The sequence below is a fragment of the Rhinopithecus bieti genome, unplaced genomic scaffold (assembly GCF_001698545.2).
Source record: "Rhinopithecus bieti isolate Rb0 unplaced genomic scaffold, ASM169854v2 scaffold_15850, whole genome shotgun sequence".
Taxonomy (NCBI): Eukaryota; Metazoa; Chordata; class Mammalia; order Primates; family Cercopithecidae; genus Rhinopithecus; species Rhinopithecus bieti.
Window position 1 is genome coordinate 3,083,753 of NW_016809273.1, and position 25,835 is coordinate 3,109,587.

The window sequence follows — 25,835 nt, forward strand, 5'->3', positions numbered from 1 at the left end:
CCCTTCCCGAGTCCAAGTGATCTCATTGTTCAGTTCCCACCTATGAGTGAGAACATGCGGTGTTTGGTTTTCTGTTCTTGTGATAGTTTGCTAAGAATGATGGTTTCCAGCTGCATCCATGTCCCTACAAAGGACGCAAACTCATCCTTTTTTATGGCTGCATAGTATTCCATGGTGTATATGTGCCACATTTTCTTAATCCAGTCTGTCACAGATGGACATTTGGGTTGATTCCAAGTCTTTGCTATTGTTTGGTAGTACTAACCAAACATTTCGATACACTAAGCAAGAAAGAATTTCTGACTCCACTTTCTCAAAGGATGTAACCTTCAACCAATACCACTTTTAATTTCCCAATAATTATTATCTCGACCTGATAGAGGCAGAAGAGCAAAGACAAGAACCATTTAGGGAAAAGGCTTATGTTCCTGTCTCTTTGCAAAGTGCCAAAAGTGATAATAAAGAGTGGTAAAGATCGAAGCTACCTGGGTTAGAGGGAAGTTATTTCCACTGAGAATTTTTTCTTCCCTTACTTCTCATTGTGATTCTGAAGTCAGGTTACCTAATTCTTTTCAGCATGAAAATTCCCTTATGCAAAAATGAGAAATTCTAGTTCAGAAACAGCAGTAGATTTGTTCAAAGTTTAATTTTCCTTATATGCCTAAGACATCTTCTAAAACCAATTCATTAAAAATATCTGTGTGGCAAGAGACAAACCTGCAGCACAGAAGCTCTGAGTTTTAAGTGTTTAGAGATACGTATACTTTTTCTGCAGAGACAACCTATGTTTGTCTGTCAAGAATCAAGGAGGATTATCTTTCCATCATTTGCTTTAGAAGCACTAAGGGAGGTAAAAGGACTTTGGGGACTTTTGCTATTATAACATTTTGCGCTTGCTTTTCATATCAGTATGGTTCTTTAGTTGCAAGAAAAACAAAACAAACTGACTCTGATAAGCCTAAGCAAAGCAGGGATTTGTTGGAAGGATATGGAATAGTTCAGAGAATTGACCAGAAATATAACGATGTAAAGTTTAGAAATGACCACAGTCACTCTGAAAATTCAGTTAAGAAATGAACTTTAAAAAAAATTTTACTTTAAGTTCTGGGATACATGTGCAGAATGTGCAGGTCAGTTACATAGGTATCCATGTGCCATGGTGATTTGCTGCACCTATCAACCCACCATCTAGGTTTTAAGCCCTGCATGCATTACGTATTTGTCCTAATGTTCTCCCTCCCCTTGCCCCCTACCCACTGACAGGCCCTGGGGTGTGACGTTCCCCTCCTTGTGTCCATGAACTCCCACTTATGAGTGATAACATGTGGTGTTTGGATTTCTGTTCCTGTATTAATTTGCTGAAAATGATGGCCTCCAGCTTCATCCATGTCCCTGCAAAGGACATGAACTCATTCTTTTTTATAGCTGCATAGTATTCCATGGTATATATGTGCCACATTTTTTAAATCCAGTCTATCATTGATGGGCATTTGGGTTGGCTCCAAGTCTTTTCTATTGTAAATAGTGCTGCAATAAACATACGTGTGCATGTGTCTTTGTAGTGGAATGATTATAAAAATGGATGACTTTTAATAGGGCACTACTGGTGGATGAGTGAGTCCAAGTTTCTTTTCATCTGTGAGTCCTTCTGCTTAAGACTAGAGTTCCAGGAAGAGAACATCTGGCCTCCTGCCCACCCTTGGCCGGAAGTTGTGGGGGACCTTAACTGATTGTCCCACTATATTTATATAGAAGGAAGAATCAGGGACTTTTAACTAAAAACAGAAGGAATCAATGCTAGAATAGCAGTAAAAAACAAACTACTAACTACAAATAAACAAAAATTTAAAATATTTTCTTGCCACGGCACTGTCATTGCAAGGATGTACTGCCCAGTAGAAGTCTCAGGAAGAGTATGCTTTCCTGTGCCTCTCTTGCTTTTAAAATAACATCATTTCTGTGGATATCCAATTTACCATATTAAAAGTGGGTGATGTTAGCAACTTTCCAATTAAGTTGAAAAAAAAAAGGCAAAAGTAGAAGAACTTTGAACAGTCTGGAAAGCATTACTGAATATAGCAATCGGGACTACAGGGATTGTTAGAACTAAATGAATGAGTCTCCATTTTGTTCTTCATTAAATGGATGTTTATGTCAAGAGAATGGCTGTTTAACCATATTTTATTATGTTCCACTAGTCCCTCAAATTAATAAGAATTTCTTTTGCCTCCACTGAGCAAAAAACCCCACATGACTAATTTAGTGGACTCAGGTAAAAAATGTGCTTTAAGATCCAATGAAGTGAAATTAATAGCTAGTTAGGGAACTAAGGTGCTCGTGTTATTCAAGAGTGGCTTCTTCAGGTTATCTGATAGCAAAGACCTAAATGGCAGAGCTTCCAATAACAAGACAGTGTTACAACTCTGTCTGGAATGTGGGTTAATAAACCTTTCCCCTTGGAGAAATTGGCAATGCATGTTGTCTATTTGCAGTTTAGTGGCTCTATTTTATGGTACCATTATCTTCTAAAATACGAGCACTTTTATTCATTAAATTACTCCCGAATATTTATTGTCCAGTCAAAACTGGATGAGATTAAAACCAAATTCATTTTCATTTTAACTTGTGGAAGGCCTTATCAACATTTTTCCTGGAAAGTTTCTTTAAAAATAATTAATTGTTCTATAGTTTGAGTTTTAACATTGCAGAATCTTAAGAACGCATGGACAAGACAGGTGACTCTCATCAGGTAGACATTTGGCTTTCGCAGATTCAGCTGTAGCAAGAGAATGAGAAAGGGAAGAAAAGAGAAAGAGAAAGAGGAAAATTCCAATGTTAGAAGAAAACTTGATTGATTTCATTGGACTTATTGAGAGAAGATATCTTCATGTCCAATTTAGCTATAGGTATGAAAGTTTTGCTTCAACCACTGGCTTTAAAAATAAAAGTATTTTATAAGCAGAAATTAAATTCTTGGCCAGGTGCACTGACTCCTATCTGTAATCCCATCACTTTGGGAGGCCAAGGCGGTTGGATCGCTGGAGTTCAGGAATTCAAGGCTGGCCTCGGGAACATAGTGAGACCCCATCTCTGTGAAAAACACAAAAATTAGCCAGGCGTGGTGTTGTGTGCCTGTAGTTCCAGCTACTTGGGAGGCTGAGGTGTGAGGATTGATTGAATGGGGAGGTCAAGGCTTCTGTGAGCCGTGATCATGCCCCTGCACTTCAGCCTGGGCAGCGGAGTGAGACCTTGTTGCAAAAAAACAAAACAAACAAACAAAAAGACAAATTCATTGTGTCTCATTAAGTTGGAAGAATTTAAAGATATCTTAGTAGTGTTTTCAAGATATAATCCTCTGATACCTTTCTCAAAATCACGTGCCGGTGCTTGGCAAAACGCAGATTCATTAGCTCACTGCAGACTCCTGGATGAAAGTTTTTGACGATGAGGCTCTAGAATCCACATATTACTAGCTTTCCTTGGGGACTGTGATAGATTTAAATTGAAAAAAACACTGTCTAATCGGTAATACAGAATACCTCCTTTGTTTTTAGAAGGGATGTGTCTGAGGAGCAGAATGGTAAAGTGACCTGCTAGAGTAGCACAGTATGTTAATTGATATTAATATGTTTACTGATTTGAAAACTTGTGCTTTTTGCCTACACACCATTTTTTAACCTTCATGGATCACCTCTAAATAATGACAGTCAGATGTTTGTTATATACTGGTCACAATAACGAATAATGAAAGAATTGAGCTTAAATATATTTTTTTAGTGGGTATGAGAGAAGGCAATAAGAATAGATAAAAAGGGAATAATGGAAGAATAGTCAATATATGGTCAACATGTGATGATATAAGTCTGTATTCCAATATTGTGACACCCCTATTGTGGATGTAACCTACATTGTATTCCACAGATTCCCTGTCTTTATTTGTCTTCATGTTTATCAAAATACTGTGAAAATTCAAACACTGCAGAAATATATAATATGGGAGAGGTCTTCCATAATTCCATCACTAAAATCCCTAATATCACCACTGTGGTAAAAAAAAAAGTTGTTCGTTTCTCCATTTCTTCCTTAGTAACAGTTGTTGTTCTCAATTTTTTCCTTAGTAACAGTTGCTTGAATTGTGGAAATGGGGTAGGGAAGTAGCATGATATACACAAAACAAAACGGCAAGTCCCAGCCTCTTCTGCAAATAAAAGTCACGAATGCAATGTAAGCAGAAGTCATTTGGTAAGGGCTCCAGGAAAATTTTATAAAGGAATCACCTTGGCACAGAGATGCTTCCTATTTATCCTCCCGCTCTTCTGTTTCTTCCTTGATGGTGACATGATAGCTGGAGCTGCATCTGCTTTTCTTTGGTTGAGTTTAGGAATTCAAACTTGAAAATGAAAATCATATGTTAATGATGGTAGGATAGGAAGATGGAAGGGGCCTGGGGTGAGAAAATTGTGAATTTTTTATGCCAGCTTTGGTCTGCCTAGCTCTTTTGGATTTCCTTAATTAAAAAAAAAAGTAAAACTTGACCTTGCTCAAGCAATTGTTATTGCAAGTGTCTGCTTTAGTAGCTGAATTCAATTGCAAACTCACATGACACCCTTAACAGTTTGTTGTATGTTCATAGTCTGCTTTCTAGGAAACCATCGTTATTCTATGGGAAAATGGCAGGAAGACTAAGCTACGTAGGGAAAAGAATGAGAGTCAGTCTGGTGTAGAAATATATGAGATAAAGAAAGACAGACCAAGGACAAAAATGATGAGAGCCATGAAGAATTTTAAGAGTCCTTCCTGAGAGCTTTACTTTCATTTATACAATAAATACATGAGCATATATAAAGTATCCCATAGAAGGCTTAGTTTTTGTCAGGCTGGTACCTTTTATTTCATTTGTTGGTAGCTATAGCTTGATTTCAAAGGGCAACCACCCGGCCTATATTCTTAGTTCCTAAGGTTTAAATGGGACTCACCAGATGTTTTGTCAACATAGTTGGGCAAATGACCCAGGACTGGTCAAACAGCCTATTTCATGTTTCCACAATGACTGGTTCAGGAATCAGCAATGTGACACAAACCAGTAGGATATAATCTTAGTAAAGTCTGGAACAGAAGAGCTCATGTTTTGTTAGCTGTGAGGAGCCTGGAAACTTGGAGCTGCCTATAAATATCTCAAAAGAGAACCTGCCTGAAGATGATGCCAACATAATAAAGCAGAGTTGAGAGATAGAGAGGAATGTATCTCTGATAAAATTACTTTAAACAAGTTCTCTAACTGATTTTTGTACAAATTGTCCAAGGCATCACTTTGGAAAACATTGTTTCATATTTTAACCTAACTAAAGAGGCTAGCTAGAGGAATACCCTAAAAGAATCAGAAGCATATTTTATTAATGTTCCCCATAATATTTCCTTATTTCTTATGTACATTAAACTCATATTTCCATTGTTTGTGGTTTATCGTGTTTGCGTTCTCTACTTTTTTTTTTGTTTGTTTTGAGACCGAGTCTTGCTCTGTCGCCTAGGCTGGAGTGCAATGGCATGATCTCGACTCACTGCAACCTCCGCTTCCCAGGTTCAAGCAATGCTCCTGCCTCAGCCTCCTGAGTAACTGGGACTACAGGCGCCCACCACCATGCCCAGCTAGTTTTTTGTATTTTGTACTAGAGATGGAGTTCCACTGTGTTAGCCAGGTTGGTCTCGATCTCCTGACCTCGTGATCTACCCGCCTCGGCCTCCCAAAGTGCTGGGATTACAGGTGTGAGCCACTGCGCCCAGTCCGCAATCTCTACTTTCTTGATCACATCAGTCTAGGTATTGATAACCTCATTTGTCTTCTCATTTTACTTGTAGGGAAAGAGTCAAATATTGTGAGACTGAGACCTGGTGCTCGTAATTGGGTATGAAAGACAGAATATTCATCCTTTCTTAGAATCTGTACCCTAGAATCTGTACCCTTAGAATCTGAACCTAAAAAAACTGAAAGTAGGTTTTTTGTTCCTAGAAGAGGCAAAAAAGCTTTTGCCATATTCATAAAACTCTCAAATTCCAAAACACCATTCAATAATCCCCCAAAGTACTATAATCGATGTTCAACTAACACATAAACAATCACTTTTTCCCTCGTTGATGATTCTACTGCAATATTTTCTCAAAAACTGTACCGTGGTGGGCCATTCCGTTCTGCCTCTTTAGCTATTGAGCCTACAATATGATTTTGTTAGCACCAAAATACGTCTTCATATCATAATCATTGCTGCAATAAATGGGATAACAGAGTATCTATCAAGTAAGGCTTTGCTGGACCCAAGAGAGTTGTATATTACATAAGAAACAAACATGAATTCAAGACTGAAAAGCATAAAACATCCTTTCATAGCAGAAACAGGACAACCTGTAAACTGCAAATTTAGGTGTTTCTACAATTAGAAGTCTAATGGCAGTTCTTATCATTCTTTCAGCTTCTTAAATAGAAGTATGTCTTCTGTTTAGGTTGATTCAAAAGATAACCTTTGAAAAGATAACCTTTCCCTCAAGGGAATATCAGAATCCCATGTTTTCTGTGGAATAGTATAAAACTTGTATTTTATTTTTGCTCCTGTTTTAGGGGATATCTTTAAAGATATTCTGTTTTAAGAGTATATATTGTGCTAATTTAGTATCATTCTGGATGAATGGGTTGGTAAAATATTAGGGACCAAAAATTAAGAAATGTAAATTCAGAAAAGTTTAAGAAACTCAATTATTTGTTTTTACCTGCCTATGAAAATAGTATTTGCAGTTACCTACCATTAAATACTTCAGAATAAATTCAATATTTCTATATAAAGTTACTTGAAGATATTAGAATAGATCCTATTAGAAAAGCAACATGGTAAGTTATATGAATGAGTAAATTCATATGCAGATATTCTTCTTTCCAGTTAATTTCTTTTTTAGTTCAAGAAAATGTGGAGTACAAGATAATTTATTTATTTATTTATTTTATTTTATTTTATTTTATTTTGTGTGTGTGTGTGACGGAGTCTCTCTCTGTTGCCTAGGCTGGAGTACAGTGGCGCGATCTTGGTTTACTGCAAGCTCCGTCTTCTGGGTTCATGCCATCCTCCTGCCTCAGCCTCCCAAGTAGCTGGGACCACAGGTGTCTGCCACCATGCCCAGCTAATTTTTTGTATTTTTAGTAGAGACAGGGTTTCACCATGTTAGCCAGGATGGTCTTGATCTCCTGACCTTGTGATCTGCCCGCCTCGGCCTCCCAGAGTGCTGGGATTACAGGTGTGAGCCACCGCGCCCGGCCATTACAAGATCATTTTCAAACAACTGCCTAAGTCTCCACTTACATTGTGTTGATTCACTCAATCGATCATCCAATTATGCAGAAAATACTGGAAGTTCTACTCTAAAATGCATCGGAATCACCCAAAATACATGGTATAAATGCAGATTGTCAAGCCTCATTCTCTGATTAAAAGAGAGAGTATAGAAAGCCCAGTTTTTCCAGGTTTTTCAGATACTTCTGATTTCAGTGGACCTTAAGCTACACTTAGGAAAATACTGCCTTCCTGTATCATATCCACCCTAACATCAAATGTGACTGAAAGTATCAAAACGCTTAAAATTCCTGCAGGGCTGGGTACAGCGAGCAAGCAACCAATGTGCAAAATATAAGAAGGCATCAACTCTCAGACTCAATTTGACTTTCTTTTTTTCTTTTTCTTGAAACAGAGTCCCATTGTGTCACCCAGGCTGGAGTGCAATAGCACAGTCTTGGCTCACTGCAACCTCTACCTCCCGGGTTCAAGTGATTCTCCTGCCTCAGCCTCCCAAGTAACTAGAATCACAGGCCTGTTCCACCCCACCCGACTAAATTCTTGTATTTTTACTAGAGACGGGCTTTCCCTATGTTGGCCAGACTGATCTCAAAGTAGAGGCCTGAAGTGATTTACCCACCTTGGCCTCCCAAATTTCTGGAATTACAGGCATGAGCCACCGAGTCCAGTCCTGACTCTGCTCTTGTGAAAGCTGAGAGTACTGTGTTATTTTAATATCTGATCTACCTGTGGATTCAGCTAACCTAAAGTTGTTGAATTCTTAAGCCACCACCCCCATCTCACCAGGTAAGCCCTGCATTCATCATAACTTTGACTTTCTAAATTCTCAGACAGTGAATACCCATTCAGATGCTTGTCACATAGATGGACATTATGTAACTTTCTCTCCCCAGCACAAGAATTACTTTCAGATCATCAGTGACTTAATTGAACAAATGGCAAAGATCTTGCCAAAATCTGAGAAGATGTCCTCTGACCTTGTAAGTACTTTTAAGTGTAATTTCATTTAAATAGCCCAAAGCTTTTAGCCAAATACAACTTGGCAGTTCAATAATATTTGGGGAGGGTAAAAGCAGGTACTGTGTCAAAGAGCCAAGTGAATAAATTTTTTATAGAAGTCAGTCATATTAATTGTATTGTTCAAAGATGATGCTGTTCACATCGGTATTTATATATCTGTTAAAATATTTGGGTTTATCTAATCCATGTTTTCCTTTATCATATGTTAATACTGGATGTATTTAATACTTCAAAGTGAGGTGATCTGAAAGCAGAGGGGCCCTGAACATGTCTAAATGGAATAGTGACATGTTTCTCCTATAGATGACATTGCAGTTACTAATTGCTCATTATACTAGAACATGTGTGAACCCTCACACTTCAGGGGTGCTTGTTTTTCACGCTTGAAGTTCTTCAGTTCAAAAAAGGTTAAAGATCTATATCTTAACAAAAGAGAGACAGCCTCTGTTTGCTCTGTAGTATGTACTAAGCTTAAATATTCTTGTTATAATATGCTAGTTAGAAAGAGATGTATACTCTTAAATAATGCCAAGACTCTCCTTAACCCCATTTCTGTGGATATTGTTTGCTTTTCAGCATTTCAATTCTTGCTAATCTTATTTCAGCATCCCACATAATTAGAATTGTACAGATTCTAACTATTCAATCATCTCTTCCCTTCCCTATGAAATGTGCTAACAGGATGTGAAATGGAGGTGGGCTCCCTGTGTTCTTGCTCTGAGTCTAAAGGAAGTTAAATATAAAAACTCAGGAAGTGTCTGAACACACCTCCATTTCAATGTGATCCTCAGTTAGTACATTTCCCTTGAGGTAGGCAGAAAAATGTGAATACATTTTTTTTAACCTATCCAATTTCAACTTAAAACTTCATCTTAAAATTTTCCTTTTGCCCCATCAACTGGGTGCCCTAGATTATAGAGGAATGGAGAAAGAAAAAAGAACTTGGCTTAACCATTTGCTATTTTGTGATATTTTATATCATATGCTGCTAGCCTCACCAGGAGTGAATATATGTCAATTCGCATATCCAAATCTATGAAAAGGAACATGAAATGGAATTAACTAAATTATATTGAAGACATATACAGATACATTAAGCTTTGGAAAACATCTGAACTTTGGAATACTGGTCCACACGTCTTTCAGAGAGTCTTTCATAGGTAAGAAGAAACATTTCTTGTGATTTTTATTATGTTCAAATTCAGCAAAGGAGATGAATTCATTTCCCTCGTGCTGTGGTTTGAATGTGTGTTTGAATTTATACGTGCAACCTTAACCCCCAAGGTGATAGTATTAAAAGGTGGGGTCTGTAGGAGGTGATTAAGCCATAAGAGTGGATGGGATTAGTGCCCTTAAAAAAGGACTGGAGGGAGCAAATTTGTCCCTTTTGCCCTTGTGCCATGTGAGGACACAGAGAAGGCACCACACAGCCCTCACCGGCCAGTGAATTTGCTGGTGCCACAGTCTTAGGCTTCTCAGCCTCTAGAACTATGAAAAATAAATTTCTACCATTTATAAATTACCCAGCCTATGGTATTTTACTGTAACAGCAGGAATCAACTAAGACACCTAATCCAACTTAATATGGTTTGGCTGTGTCCCCACCCAAATCTCGTCTTGAATTGTAGTTCCCATAATCCCCACGTGTTGTGGGAGGGACCAGGTGGAAATAAATGGATCATGGGGCAGTTTCCCCATCCTGTTCTTGTGATAGTTAGTTTTCATGAGATCTGATGGTTTTATAAGCGGTTTTTCGTCCTTTTGCTAGGCATTTCTTGCTGCTGCCACGGGAAGAAGGATGTGTTTGCTTCCCCCTCTGCCACGATTAAGTTTCCTGAGACCTCCTGAGTCATGCTGAACTGTGAGTCAATTAAACCTTTTTCTTTTGTAACATAATGGCCTAGATTATGTACAAAATCTAAGTTTACTTCAATGCTGGGTTAACCGTATGACCGCGGTGGCTGGCGTGAAATTAACCAACCCTAAATATTAGTATGGCTTAGTCAAACTTTCACTTATTACTAAAAATTTATCACTGTCGTTTCCCATAGGGATGTGGTTGAGCAAAGTGTTTGAGCGTCATTCGTGCATGCTTGATACCTGCTCCTTTTGATCTGGGTGATCTATTAGAAGCAGAAGGAGAAAAATTAAACCTAAAATATCTTTGGTTGTATGGTAGAGGTGGAAGGTAATTTTGTCGGTGTCTGATGAAACCCCTGAAGGGTTATTAGATCCTGAAACCTGAAAATTAGGCTCTAAAATGTAGCCCAATTGGAGAAATTTGTGAACTTGACCCTTTCTAGAATTTTTGAAAATCAGGTAAGTAGAGATACTTGAGTTTCTAGACTCAAGATTATAGATAGTGTCTTCTCTATTTTTTCTCACATTGTACAATGAGGCATTGATAATTAACACACCAGTTCCTTTTAGCACAGACCTTGTTTAATAGAGTATAGACAAAACTCTCAACATTTGAGAACTGCCAGAAAAGGAGAGGAAACCACTTGCTTTCCGAGAACACACTGGATAACTTCAGCACAAGGCAGAATAAGGGTATTTAGCTCAGAGGGAGGAGAAAGAGAGCGGCCTTGGATATTGCTTATTTTAGTTTTCCTTAAGGCTGCCCACACAAAGTTTTCAGTCAGTGACTCATCAAATTTCATTCTGCTAGATGTGATGCTAAATTTTTTCTATCTTAAGATGTTCAACAAGGATTTTCTGCTAGTAAATGTATTTCCGGTGAGCAGAGGTTATTAAGAATACTTGTACCATGGACCCCTTTGGCACCTGGTGAAACCTGTAGACCCTCTTTCTAAATTAAGTTATTGAGGGCACAAAACACCTAAGATTAAAGAAAACCTGTATTTAAAAACATTTCACAAAATATAGCAAAACAAACTTGTGACCTGGTAATATATATACTTCTTCAACACATTTAGTAATTGAATCTATGATTACCTAATTATTACTATAATTTTGACATAGTGGTGGACATAAATAATATATTGAAGTACTTGCACAACTTTAATGTATTAATAATATGAAAATTCTGATTTCTCCTGATGAGAACCACAGATTTTAACAGTACTATGGTCTGTTGCCTACATTCATAGCTTAAGGAAAGGCTAAACCACTTACAGGTTAGCGGGAAAAGGGGATCTAATTGTATTCACTCAAGTTTCTGGACCTTCTGAATTTCTTAGATGGTCTCCTGGGTGGCTCGAGCTTCCCATGTTAAAAATTCTTGCTATATAGATTAAGGTGAATAAGATACAACCAGATTTCTTTTTTACATGTCAAATAATAGTTTTGATATATTTCTCATGACATAATCTATAAAAACTGAAAAAAACTATCTTTGAGATGATATTTGTGTATGGAAATTAGGTCCGGATTTTATTCTTTTTTTCTTTTCAGGTTTTTTTCTTTATGAAACTAAGTGTTCTGTTGGCATGTTTACCACCATTAAATGCATTTTAATAAAGTCCCTGTGGTATTGTGTGCTTTGACATTGCTGGAAAAGGGTGTCTATTTATGAAAATAATGTTAGACTATAAAGGTAAATAAAGGGAGATGAGGTATCAGAAATAACACATTTCCATGGTAATTGTTTTTAAACAGTAGATTGATCAATAGCATTTTGTGGTAAGATGTTGTTGATCTGTCTCAGTCAGGACCCAAACGGCAAGCCATTTCAAATTGATCACAGAACAAAAATTGGCATTATGTTCCCTTGGCTTCATTGTGAGTGTGCTCTACAGCTCATTTCACGACCAATGAAAATACTGATGCTAATGACAACTATAAGAATACTGTGCAAAATATCACAGTGAAAGAAAGCAAAGGTTGGGAGTGGAGATTATAATTGTTTCTAGCACTGTGTTTAAAACTCTTGAAACTTGCGTTTTCATAGTGAAAGAAAACAATTTTTAATAGCAAGCTAGGTGTGTCATCCACAACATCCCAGTTGTGTTTGGTTTGTATTTTCTGAAAAGTTGCATTTCTGAGAAACACAATGAGAGAAAACCAATGGAAGTTATAATTCCATACCAAAAGTTCTGACTCAAATGTTGACAAAGATCACATAGGAAATATAGAGACTTATAGTAGGCCAGGTATAAAATAGAACAAAGTTTGGAGATGACCAGGGTCACAAGGATTGGAGTGTAGGTGAAAATAATAGCTGTGTAGCCAGTAAGAATTTTGTAGTCTGCCTGTTAGAAAGACTGTTATGCCTGGACTTGTGACCTTCCTGATCTTACGTGGATATAAACCAATGTCCTTGTTTCTTTGCTTTCTCAGCTAATAGATTTTTAGAAAAGGGTTTCTGGAGCCAAACACACTGTCCATGGTTTGACAGAGTGAATGGAGACAGGAAAACATACTTTCTCAAAAGAACAAGATTGCTTTTCCATCCTCATTCTTCTGGTCTGTCCACTGTTCTGCAGCAATATTAACCAATTTGATCTTTCCTTTTGTCACATTCTTACCACCATATTTGCACCTTAAGTTATTATTTAGCAGCAGGCTTTCATGTAATTATTTAATTTTTAGTTTCCTACCACAGATTGTGTATGACTTATCCAGTGTTCGTAGTAATACTACAAAATAAACAAACAAAATGACAATTTATTTAGCTTTGAGTCTATAGGGTTTTGCTGATTGGAACTGGGATTGACTGACATGGCTGTGCTTAGGTGGTCTCAGCTGGGCTTGCATAGGCCTCTGCAGCCAACAAGAATTAGCTTGGAGGTGCTGCTCATCTTGGCGAGCTCACTCACGTGTTTGGTTGAGGGTCAGCTACTGGTTGCCTTACCTAGGATGTCCTCATCTGGGCTGACTTGAGTAGTTTGGTTCGTTCCTCATATCCCTTTCTTCAACAGGCAAGCCTGAGTATGTTCTTCCCATTGTGTAGATGCTCCTTGACTTATGATGAGGTTACATTCCAATAAACCTATTGTAAGTGAAATATATTTTAAGTCAAAAATGCATTTGATACATTGCTAAAGCCATCATAAAGTTTAAAAATTGTTAAGTTGAACCATTGTAACTCAGGGACCATCCATTACTAGCAGAGGGCAAGAGACATGTCCAAGCACGTTTTCAATCTTATTCATGAGTCACTTTGCTAGTATTTCATTGACTAAAATTAGTCACAAAACCAGCCAGGTTCATGAGTAAGAGTATAAAGGCAAATCAAAATCATGAAGAGATATCACTTAATACCCATTAAGCTGGAAAAATAAAACAAAATGAAATGAAACCTGAAATTAACAAGTGTTGGAAAGGATATAGAGAATTTGGAACACTTCTGCATTGTTGGTGAGAATATCAAATGATGGAACTGCTATAGAAAATGGTATGGTGATTGTTCAAAAATTTTAACATAGAATTACAATGTGATCCGAAGATTCCCTCTCTAAGTACATACCCAAAGAATTAAAAGAATTTAATTTTCAAATAATCGAAAGCTTGGGTTCAAACAGATATTTTCACACCCTTGTTCAGTAGCAGCATTATTCATAAAAGCCAGAAGTAGAAGTGTCCCAGGTGTCCATCAACAGATGAAAGGATAAACAAAATGTGGTACATATGTACAATGAACTATTATCCAGTCTTAAGGGAATTTTGATGCATGCTAGAGCATGGTTGAAACTTGAAAACATTACGTTGTGAATTATGCCAGTCACAAAAGGACAAATATTGTATGATTCCATTTCTACTAGGTTCCTAGAGTAGTCAAATTCATAGCAAGTAGAGTGGTGATTGCCAGGAACTAGAGTTGCTCCAGGGACGGGAATTGGTAATTAATATTTAATAGATACAGGGTTTCAGTTGGGGAAGACAAAAGAGTTCTGAAGATGGATGGTAGTAATAATTGCATAATGTGAATGTACTTCGTGCCACAGAATTGTACACTCAAAAATGGCTAAAATAATGAATTTTATGTTATGTATATTTTGCTACAAGAAAAAAATACACAAAAAGAGCAAGGGTATAGACTGAACCTCATCAGTAATTATCAGTGAAAGCCATGTAGCAAAATGGGTGCACAGAATGGCGAAGACTTAGAGACATTCAGGCAGTATCTACCACAATGGGAATCTTTAAAGGGGGTAGCACTTTTAGCAAAGCACTAGAATCATTACAGTATTAATTTTATTCCAAGTGGCCTGATATTTATAACAGATTTAAAACATTATAGAGGGGTATTATACCAGTCTTAGCATTGAACTCTAAATGCAATAGGGGTTTAAGTTTTGATCCAGAATTCAAGAATACCGGTGACAGAACACCCAACCCTCTTAGCACACAAATTACTAGTTGCAGTGACACATTTGAGTTGTAGGGAATAATTCAAACCATGTTTAGGTTTTCTTATGATGCATATCACATGATGCGTATAATAACTAAATAATTAAAATCATTTGTATCAAATGGATATCATTAAGATATCTGGGGCTGGGCACAGTGGCTCACTTCTGTAATTCCAGCACTTTGGGAGGCTGAGGCCAGAGTATTACTCAAGGCCAGAAGTTCAACACCAGCTTGAGCAACATAGTGAGACCCCATCTCTATAAAAATTTTCTTAAAAAATTTGCCACGTGCAGTGGTACACATCTCTAGTCCCAGCCATTTGGGAGGCTGAGGCAGGAGTTTGAGGCTGTAGTGAGCTATGATTGTACCACTGCACTCCAGATGTGGTGACAGAGCATGATACACTGTTTCTTTTTTTAAAAATGAAAAAAAAAAAAAAAAGATATGTGGGAAAATAAGGTACTAAACACCTTATTTAATAAATTCACTTACTTTTCAGCAGTTCTATAAAGTTATATAAATCTGGAGTTGCTGCATTATTTGTTATGTCATTGTGATTTCAGCTTAGAGTATTTAAATGTTATTAAAATTCTGGACTGTTTTTCATAATTTCCTTCTTAATCTAGGCTATTATCAATTTCCTGAGTAGTGAAAATGCTGGTGGTTCTCATAGCCAAGGCATCTGCCCAGTATTTACACAAGAGCATCATTAGATATTTATAATTTATTAAAATGCCCATGTATGTTCCTTTTGAATAATTGGCTAATAACTCCATTCATAAGGGAAATTTGTGTGAGTTCTAATTTAATTCATAGAAAACCTAACAACATTTAGTATATTTTTAAAGCTATCGCAGCACAAATAGTACTGATATTTGTTTTAGTATTAGTAATCCTTTTGGTGTTTGTTTTATTATTAATTTTCAAGGGATAAAATCTTGAAAGTAAAGTAAGATAGAAATCATTCTTAATATGAGCTATTGAGTTGAATATTCAAATATATTGAATTGTTTTTAAATTCATTATTTTATTATTGTAGCTTTTTGAGGCAGATTAAATGAATATTATGCCTATGTCATAGATGACAAAAGAAAAGCTAAAGATTAAGTGACTTTAAGGTCACCAAATTGGTTAGTGTTAGGGGAAGAATAAGATACCAGAACCACCTAGAGCTGTGATGTGTGATACAGCAGCCACTAGTCATGAAGGTATTGAACATTTAAAATGTGAATACTCTGAGATGAGATACACTGTGAGAGTCCAAAAAACACTGGATTCCAAACATAATACTAGGAAAGAAATGGAAAATATCTCAATAATTATATATTGATTGAATGTTGAAATAAGATTTTCGATTTATGGGGTTAAATAAAATATTAAATTAATTTCACTTTTTAGTTTTCTTATCTGACCACTAGAAAACTTAAAATTTTATACATGGCTCTCATTATATTTCTGATGGACAATACTATCCTAGAATGTTTTTCTACTGCTTTAGGCTAAATGTCTAAGCCTGGGGTCTGAATTATGTGCGTAAGTTCCTATGGTGTGATTCATACATAGTTTATAAATTTCTAGATGTTTAGTAGTACTTAGAAATTTTAAAAAATCTTACCTAAAAAGAATCTTACCTAAAAGAACAAACAATTGTTTGTTGACTTTTCTCATATGCCTTGCCCAAAGCAATAGAGAAAAATAAAGTTTATTTAAGACTTTCCATATAAAATGTGAGAGCCACACATAAAATTTTAAGTTTTCTAGGAGGCACATTAGAAGAGGAAAAAATAGTGAAATTAATTTAGTCATGTATTTTATTCAATTCAATGTATCTAAAGCAACCAAGCTAGTGATATTTTAAACAAATCTGTTTATATATCTCTCTCTACTTCTTATAACCTACCCTTGCCTTTCTGTTGTTAAGGCAATTAAAATTCTTACCATGGTAAAATTCTTATGATCTATCCAGCCTTACCTGCTCACTTTTTCTCAATCTTTCTTTCCACTCCCTTCCTATTACCAGGGCTATTATACTGTCTTTCATAGCTTTTAACATTCCAGCATCCTCTCATTCACCCCAGGGCTCTGTGCACGGCTTCCTCCTTGTGGAACACTGTTTTCTTTTTGCCTAGTTAACTCCTGTTAATTCTCCAGATTTCAGCATGGGATTATCATTTCCTTATGGACTATTTCTTTCTTTCTCAAATGTAGGTCAGTTATTTTTTATAATATGCACTCACAGTAGCACTAAATTTATCTAATTTACTTTGGGTAAATTATTCACCCTTAAATGAAAAGTTCACTAACATGATTATTTGATTAATATCTGTATGCCCTAGTAGACTCTACAAGTCATGACACTGGTCTTCCTGTCTTTTTTTTCTTTTCAGTGCTATATTCCCAGTACACAGTAACTGATACATAGTAGGCTCTCAATAAATATTAGTTTAATGATATATAAGTAAATAAACTCATAGATGGGCATTCTTTGAGGTATGTATAATGCTGTATTTAAAGTAAGATTCAAGATGTTTAAATAAGGTCCTCTGACATTTTTTATAGCTATTTTATCTTTCCTATTTGTTTTGCAAAGTAATTCAGTTTTCAAATAAAAATCAGATTCACTATTATAGCATATCTTTGAATACTTGAGCATTGTCAGTTGTATTGCTCAGCATATACTGGCATTATGTACTTGGTTCACACAAAACCCTAAGAGAGAAAATGGATATTTCTACTTTTGGGGAAAAATTTAAGTTGAAAAGTGAAGTGGCTTTGCTTAAACTTAAAGGGACAATAATAAGTACAAAACAGATTTGGAAGTGGTGTTTTTTGTGTACGCGTGTGTGCACGTGTGTGTGTGTGTGTGTAAGAGAGAGAGAGAGAGAGAGAGAGAGAGAGAGAGAGAGAGAGAAACAGAGACGAAGTCCAAGGCTATGATGACTTAATGGCCCAGGGAGAGATGCCTTATTTAAGGAATACTAAATTATGTCTGGTAAGTAATTCTGAAGAATGTAGACCATTACTATTTTTTTTTTTTTTTTTTGACAGAGTCTCACTCTGTGTTTTAGGCTGGAGGGCAGTGGCACAGTCTCAACATACTGCAACCTCCGCCTCCTGAGTTCAAGTGATTCTCCTGCCTCAGCCTCTCCAGTAGCTGGGACTATAGGCGTGCACCTCCACGTTAGGCTAATTTTTGTATTTTTAGTAGAGACAGGGTGTCACCATGTTGGCCAGGGTGGTCTAGAACTCCTAACCTCAAGTGATCTGCCTGCCTCAGCCTCCCAAAGTGCTAGGATTACAGTTGTGAGCCACCGTGCCTGGCCCCTCACCTTTTAAAAATTAATTTATTTTCTTGAGATAGGGAAATAAGCCTGTTGCCCAGGCTGGAGTGCAGTGGTGTGATCTCGGCTCATTGCAGCCTCAGCCTCTGGAGCTCAGGTGATCCTCCCATGTCAGCTCCTGAGTAGCTGGGACTACAGGCATGCACCACCATGCCTGGCTAATTTTCGTATTTTTGGTAGAGATGAGGTTTTGCTATGTTGCCCAGGCTGGACTCCTGCACTCCAGCAATACGGCCTGCCTCGCCTCCCAAAGTGCTGGGAATAAAGGTGTGAGCCACTGTGCCCAGCCTAACCCTTACCTTTTAAAAGGATTTTCATCAGAAAGTTAATATATTTAATATTATTTAAGGCAAATTTTCTAGTTGGTAATAAAATATGGTTAAGTATCCAATGGTTTTCAAAGTATGGGGCCTAAGCCGGGAACATATGCATCATCCAGAAACTTGTTAAAATGCACATTTTGACCCCCAACCCAAACCTATAGAATCAGAAATTCTCAGAGTCTGTGCAACTCAGGAGTTTGTGTTTTAACAAGCATCAGCATTTTAGTATTTGAGAACAAGTGAAGTAGACTATTAGATTTAAGGAGAATTCTCATTAATAGCCTCAAAATTATGCAGTGTATGGCAAAACATTTTGGGAGACTTTCTGTGACAAAGGGAAAATGATAAATCTTAGAAGACTTCTGTTCTTTAAAAAATAAAACATAACTGATTTTTATATTTCAAATGTCCTCTATAAGATTTCTATTTCAGTCGTCAAATTCTCAAATATTTTCACAAGAATCAAGGTTCCCGAATCAAGAAAACATTTGGAACGTTTATAATTAGTTATGTATTGGAAAATTGACTCTGGGATAAAAAACTGCCCAGATTTGTTGCCTTTACTGATTTTTGTGCTGTATGTTCTTCCCAAAAGGCCAATTTCAAGCTACCAGTAGAGTCATTATGATTTGACTGAGTGTAGGATTGAAGAAATGCTCAGAATAGGTGTTCTATTTTTTCTTTTTTTTGGAGGGAGGAAGGAGACTCTTTAGAAAGGTCTATTTTGCCCAATCCACTCACATTATAGAAAATTTCTCTTTACTTTGTATTCTTTTTTTCCCTTGTTAAAAATAAGTCATACAGATTCTTCACACAAAGTATTCTTATAATATTTTGGTATTTAAATGGGCTGCCAGTCACTTGATTACATTATCTTTTATTATAAAACATGTGCTGAGTTCTCAGCAACTTATGCATGCAGAGGGTCCTTTGCAATGGGAAGTATTTGGAACATGTATAATTCAAGTTGGATTTTGGATAGATATTCCAGCTATATGTTTTTGTTTAGGGATTCCTTTGGTAAGTAGAGTCAATCCTCAATAATTTCATACTATAACAAAAACCAAGAGTTTTGTGTAACTAAGAATCAACATTTCAATTATTCAAAATATTATTGAATGTAATTATGATTGAAAATGATTCCAATGAGTAAAAACAAATAGTGGAAGTGAGGGCATTTTTTTTCTCAGCTGGTAAAAAAGCAAATCTGCTGTGTTATAATTGGTGATGAGGACTTTTTAAACAAATCTGGCTAGTTATTATTTCTAGTCTGGTTGCTGTCCTGGTTTTCAAAATATTTCAATGCTTTCTTGGGTCTTTTTGCTTTTTTTCTTTCAAAATGGCAAGAGTATGCCATTTAAATGTATGCCATTTAAAATGGCATACTCTTGCCATTTTGAAAGAAAAAAAGCACTACTATTAATGTTCGTAAAAATCTGTTTTGAATATGTGTCTCCCGTGCTCAGAAAGGTTCGATATCTCCCACTGCTCGCAATATAAAACCCAACAATTTACCTTGGTACTCAATCCTTTTGACTCCTTGGCCCTTCCTACCTTTCCATCATAATTTTCTAATACTGTTCTACAAACACACATGCACTTTGCCATCTCTGTGAATACTTGCAATATGTTTTCTCTATCCGTGATATTCTTCCTTTTTCTCATATTTCTATGCATACTTTTTGTCCTATGCGTCTCTTGTTCTCTCCAAAATGTTTTCATCCTTCCTACTGCTGTAGGTGAGCAGTACAATACGATGATTAGAGTCACTGCCATGGTTTGAACATTTAGCTGCTATACTATCTTTTGTACATTACTAAGTTACTCTCAGTATGTCTTTATCTGTAAATGGGGTTTAATAATAACTGTTTTGTGAGTTGCATGGTGAAGATTATGTGAGAAAAGATCTGTAAAGCATTTACTAACGTGCTTGGCAAGAATTATTAACCATGGCTTTATGTTTTTTCTCATTTGAACTTAAAAGCTATATCCAAACACTTGTTTGGACCTTCGATGTTTTCTTGTATTATACTTTTATATACTTATTATGGTGTTCTGAACATAACTGTAGAGACTCAGCCACAAGGACATACTTTTGGCCTTCTCTATAACATCTAACATATGCCTTCTCTTGTACATAGTATATGCCAGAATAACAATGAATGAATAAATAAAATGGAAGAGTATAAGAAACACTGATTGGATCATTGGGAAAGCAAGGCTGTCTCAGCTCTGCTAACATCATGTTGTGTTGTATTAGCTATTCCTAACTGACTTCTTTGACAGTCACTGTCTTTATTCAAAATAGAGATGGCACTAGTAGGTAATCTCTATGGCCTTTTTCAACTGCAGGGTGTAACTATCTGAGATATGACTTAACTGCATGAATATAAATACAGAGTGTTTATTATAATTACTTATTAATTTCTCTATTGAAAACTTTTTGTCTTATTGTACTTTATTTTTAAGCCCTCAGATGTTCAGAACTGAGATGATAATACTCCTCAATTAATGATACACAATTACCCCTGATCTGGGGAGACTCTTTTTTCTTTTAAAACTGTGTTATGTGTGTTTCCCTTCAACTTATATACTCTGTGACTTAGAGATTTAGATGTGACAGTAAAATTGTAAAAGCCTTAGAAGAAAACACACAAAACAAAATAACAAGAACAAAAATAAATTTTCCTGGTCACTTACCTCATTGTACATATCTCAACACCCAATAATTAAGAAAATCTGTCATTTCTGCATCAAAAGTATCTCTTTGCCTTTTCATTTCTAGCTATTTCCTCCACTAATATGCCACTTGAGAACACCATTGTCTCTCTTGTGGATTATTGTAGTGACCTTCTCTTGATTTACTTTTCTCTCATTCATTCTTCAGTTTTGAATTAGGCTCAGCCCTTATAAACTTATTTATTTATTTAGTGTAAGCTAATTCAAAATGTACTTTGCTTCTTGCAATCAGAATAGTCTTATGATTTAAAAAACTTTTAAAAAGTAACGTCTACATTAAAAATTATTAATTTTGTGGGTATGTACTAGGTGTCTATATTTATAGGTTACATAAAATATTTTGATATAAGCATGCAGTGTTTTATAATTACATCAAGTAAATGGAGTATCCATCACTTCCTGCACTTATCCTTTGTTACAAACAGCCCAGTAATACTCTTTCAGTTATTTTTAAATGTACAGTTAAATTATTTTTGACCATAGTTTTTTAAGAGCAGAAATAAATTTTATAGTGAGTCTATCTCATACAGTCCACTCACTTTGTACACTTTGTAGACAATTTCTCTTTTGCTCGGATTTGAGTTGCTAAAAAAATTGCCATGTAAATTCTAGGTTTATTCACACTAGGTGCTTTCCTTTTTCTCTTTTGATTCAAACCTGTGTTTTTTTCTTTCCTTCTCAGCAAGAACCAGTATTATTCAATTTGCAACTTTCTATAGAGTCAACCCAGTTCATATAATTCTTTATAGTTTTAGCAGATTATGGGTCAAAAATAGGAATGTATCTACCATATGTTTGATGGTAAATTAGCCAGTGGTTTCATTTCCTTATTATATCTATAAACCAAGTCATTAAGTAAACAAATTAATTGAATTATCAAATGCAACATATTTCTTCTGACCCAAGCAATTTGGGAATGATTCTACTATTAAACGTTATCATTAGGAAGAAAATTAAGAGTATAGACAAATAGTGGTTGAACTGCTCTCAAAATGTGGACACACTTTGGAAATGTTTCAGAAATTTAATTTCCATCTTCCACTTCAATGTGTATGGCAGCAAATATTAGTTCATCTTATACTATTACAAAGAATTATCAAGAACAAAACAACAGCACATGCAGTATTTCTATAGAATTGTAATCTACTGGGAAATATAGAGAATAGCATTTTAGATGTCTACAGCTTTTGGAGGATTACATTTTTGCCTTATCTAATATACGTTGCCTTTAGTTAGTTTCTTTGGTCAAATAAAGATTCCTTGACTTTCCTTTATGAAAGCTGCAAGGAAATTTTCCAAGTTCAAAATTGAAATTTTAAAAAGTATTTAGAATTCTCTAATTATTAGGGGTTTTTTTTTCTAATAAAGCCACCTCAGAGTCCAATCTTCTTTCCTCATTCAGTTTATATCAGTCGTTACTTAGTATAGGTCAGTGATTTAGTTCAGATCATTTATTTTGCCTCTGTAACATGGTGCTTAATTTCTAATTTAACTTTTCCATATATGTTTACATATCATTTTCAGTTAGTAGTATACTCTTTAGGTCAAGTGTCATGTTAGACAACACCTGTAGGAAAACATACTGGCCTATTGTCAGAAATTCCAGGTTCAAGTCCCAATTCTGACACTATCTTTCTGAACTTGGGCAAATAGCAGTCTCTCCTGGATCTCAGTTTTCCAGTGAGCTACCTTACTTTTTATCATGTGTGTTAAGTGAAATGTAGTGAGATCCCTTCACAAGCTCTAAAGAGCCCTAGAGATATAAGGTGCTTTTTTTTGTTGTTATTTTGTGGATGCCTCAACACACTGCAGGAAAAGAGCTCAGATATTGATGAATAAGCATAGAATTTCTCAAGGCTTAATGAAAATAAAAAAGAATTTATTATATTCCAAAGGATTCACTGAGTTTCTAAAGTACTCATAGATGTTATTTAAACTAATGAATTTCCCCATCAAGTGGTCATAGAGCATGAACAAGAACGGAATATGATAAGGTTTCAGGGTATTAAATTTTCTTCATAGAATTTCAACATCTGTTTCCAAATATTGTCTAGGTTGTTGTAAAGAATTCATTTAACTATCAGATAACTTTTACTCTTTTCTTTTCCTATAGAAATGGGATCTTAATGTGACATATATTTGTTTTTGAAACTGAGCCATAATCCAAATAAACAATGTCCTCAGCTTTATTCAAATAAAAATTATTTTGTTTTCTCTTCTGGGGAAGATAATTAATCACAAGAAAATAATTTTTCACAGGACATTTACTTAAAAGCATGTGTCATACCCACTTAAATGCTTATTTATCTTCATGATATGAGAAATTCAGCCTAAGTAATTTCCATCCAGGGCTCAAAAGGACATTTGCTAACTGAATTTAGAGCTCTATAATAAGAAAAGCAGCTTAGTTATAACTAAATAAAAAAGGATGAAATGCTTTTCTATGTTAGTGAATAATAGTCATGTTAGTCATGTTAACCATTGAAAATAAATGAAAATGACTTCAACTCCAGAAACTGGCTCCTCTTTGAAGCTAGGTAGGGAGCATAGAAATAATGTGGTCAGCAATTTTGGCCTCATGTACCTTTCCCACAATGCATTTACAATCTGTCCATCTCATTTGTCAGCTGTTGTTGCAACTGTGCTTTCAGATTTTATATAAACCAAAACATAATCTAAGAAACAAATGTGAAAAGAATTCATCACATTGATTTTATATAGAATCAAATGTATTTTTTAAAAAATCACAGGAGAAATATAGCATATGCTTTCTTAATGCAAAGATGAGGTATTTTACTTTAAGCAGATTTTCAAATCATATAAAATTTCTTATTAATGGCATATTATGGAAAATCTAAATAGTGCATGCAAAATATAACCTTTTCTAAATTATGACTCAGTATTGCTTGACAGATTAGTCAGTCACAACGTGATTTGATTCTGTGCTGGTTTGTGCTCAATGTGATTTCAGAACCTGAAACTAAGTAATTAAAATCTACCTTATCTCACTAAGCCAGTGGGAGAGGCTCATTATGATCCAGAAACAAACTTACTGGCCTGTGGTCATGCATCAGAAAGAAAAGCCAAGATTGTGTTTATGCCTTCAGAAAGTTTAGTCATCCGTCTTTGAAGTTTCAGCACCATGAACAGCAGTAGTCTCCTGACTGGTGGCAGAAAGGGACCAAAAAGTCAATTAGGGCTGTAGTTATTTTTCAAAGAATAACATTTCTTTATTATCCAGCCAGTTTACTGAAGGATGAGCTAAAATGTAGGAAAACCTATCAGATTATTAGGTAGATGATATTGTAGCTTGCTTTAGGATCTTACACCGATAGAGACTTGGTTTGTAGGAAACATTTTTACTTAGTAGTCAAAGGACCTGCCCTATATCTTATCCAACTCTTTTTCACTCTACAGAAACTTCTACTAATTTTCTGTTTGGTAAAATGTTTGTGGGCTGGGTGCGGTGGCTCACACCTGTAATGCCAGCATTTTGGGAGGCCGAGGTGGGTGGATCACAAGGTCGGGAGTTCAAGACCAACATGGCCAAGATTGTGAAAACCCCATCTCTACTAAAAACTACAAAAAAAAAAAAAAAAAAAATTAGCCAGGTGTGGTGGCAGGTGTCTGTAATCCCAGCTACTCCGGAGGCTGAGGCAGGAGAATTGCTTGAACCCAGGCAGCAGAGGTTGCAGTGAGCTGAGATCGCATCACTGCATTCTAGCCTGGGTGACAGAGTGAGACTCTGTATCAAAAATAATAATAATAATAAATAAAAAAGGTTTGTATAATGTTTAGTAAATGAAAAGTTAAAAAAAATCACTTTACTGACAGCACTTGGGGGGAAAGACTTTTCATATGGATGTATAAGATATTGATATAAATGAGTTTTCAGCCACATATTAATTTTTACCTCTATTTCTCATATATACAGAATTAACATTTTAAATAAAACTATGTTTCTAAGGCCAATAACAGTTAGTGTCAATTCTTGATCATTTGATCATTCATTCCTTCATTCCACAAATATTTATTTGGCATCACCTCTGTACTGAGTACTCTTCTGTGTATGGGGGTTAAAAGAGGTAAATATAACTGATAAAATTCCTGCACTCATGTGCGAGTCTAGTGGGAAAGCAGGCATTAAAAAAACCTTTATAAGACAAAAACTATATGGTTGTGATACCTATGAAGAAGGAAATGTACAAGGCATCATTAGAGTACGTAGGGGCTGGGGACAAACACTTGATCAGATTTGATATTGACCAGGAAACACTTATAAGAAGACACGCCTTATTTCTTGCCTGGATGTCAATATAACCTCAGAAATGGAGTTCACACACTAACTCATATGTATTTTTTTTCCCTCCAAACTATGTCCTGTACGGTGGCTAGCATGATCTTTGCCATGTGTAAAGATGGGAAAATGTAGTTTGAAGGCTATAAAGGTTTTAGTTACCCACTTAGAATAATAAGTTATGTATGTCTGTAAGCCATTGGTCTATAACTGAACAGAGTGTATTGTTGGCTTCAAGCTAGGTTATGAGTCAAATGTGATTAATGCTATAGCATGGATAGGTACTGTGAGATTACTGAGTAGCTATGTATGTTTCCTATTAGATTAGGTACATATATTCCCTAAAAATATTCATTAAGAAGTTTAGGACTCACTCAGTTATTCACCTTTAAATTATATATGGCTTATATATATATATATATATATATATATATATATACACACACATATATTTGTTTTGTTT

General features: G+C 35.7%; 1 long non-coding RNA gene across 2 annotated transcripts in view; it reads left to right on the forward strand.

The window, feature by feature from the left end:
* LOC108540035 (uncharacterized) overlaps nt 1–25,835 on the forward strand; it is a 100,366-nt gene that overhangs the window by 72,127 nt on the left and 2,404 nt on the right. Inside the window, exons 1-4 of one of the 2 annotated variants that reach the window (XR_001888563.1) lie at nt 7,986–8,120; nt 8,228–8,314; nt 9,347–9,514; nt 10,123–10,215. This is a non-coding gene — a long non-coding RNA (uncharacterized LOC108540035). Of the gene's footprint in view, nt 1–7,985; nt 8,121–8,227; nt 8,315–9,346; nt 9,515–10,122; nt 10,216–25,835 lie in introns of those variants that run through there. The other variant, XR_001888562.1, reaches the window with a different exon arrangement.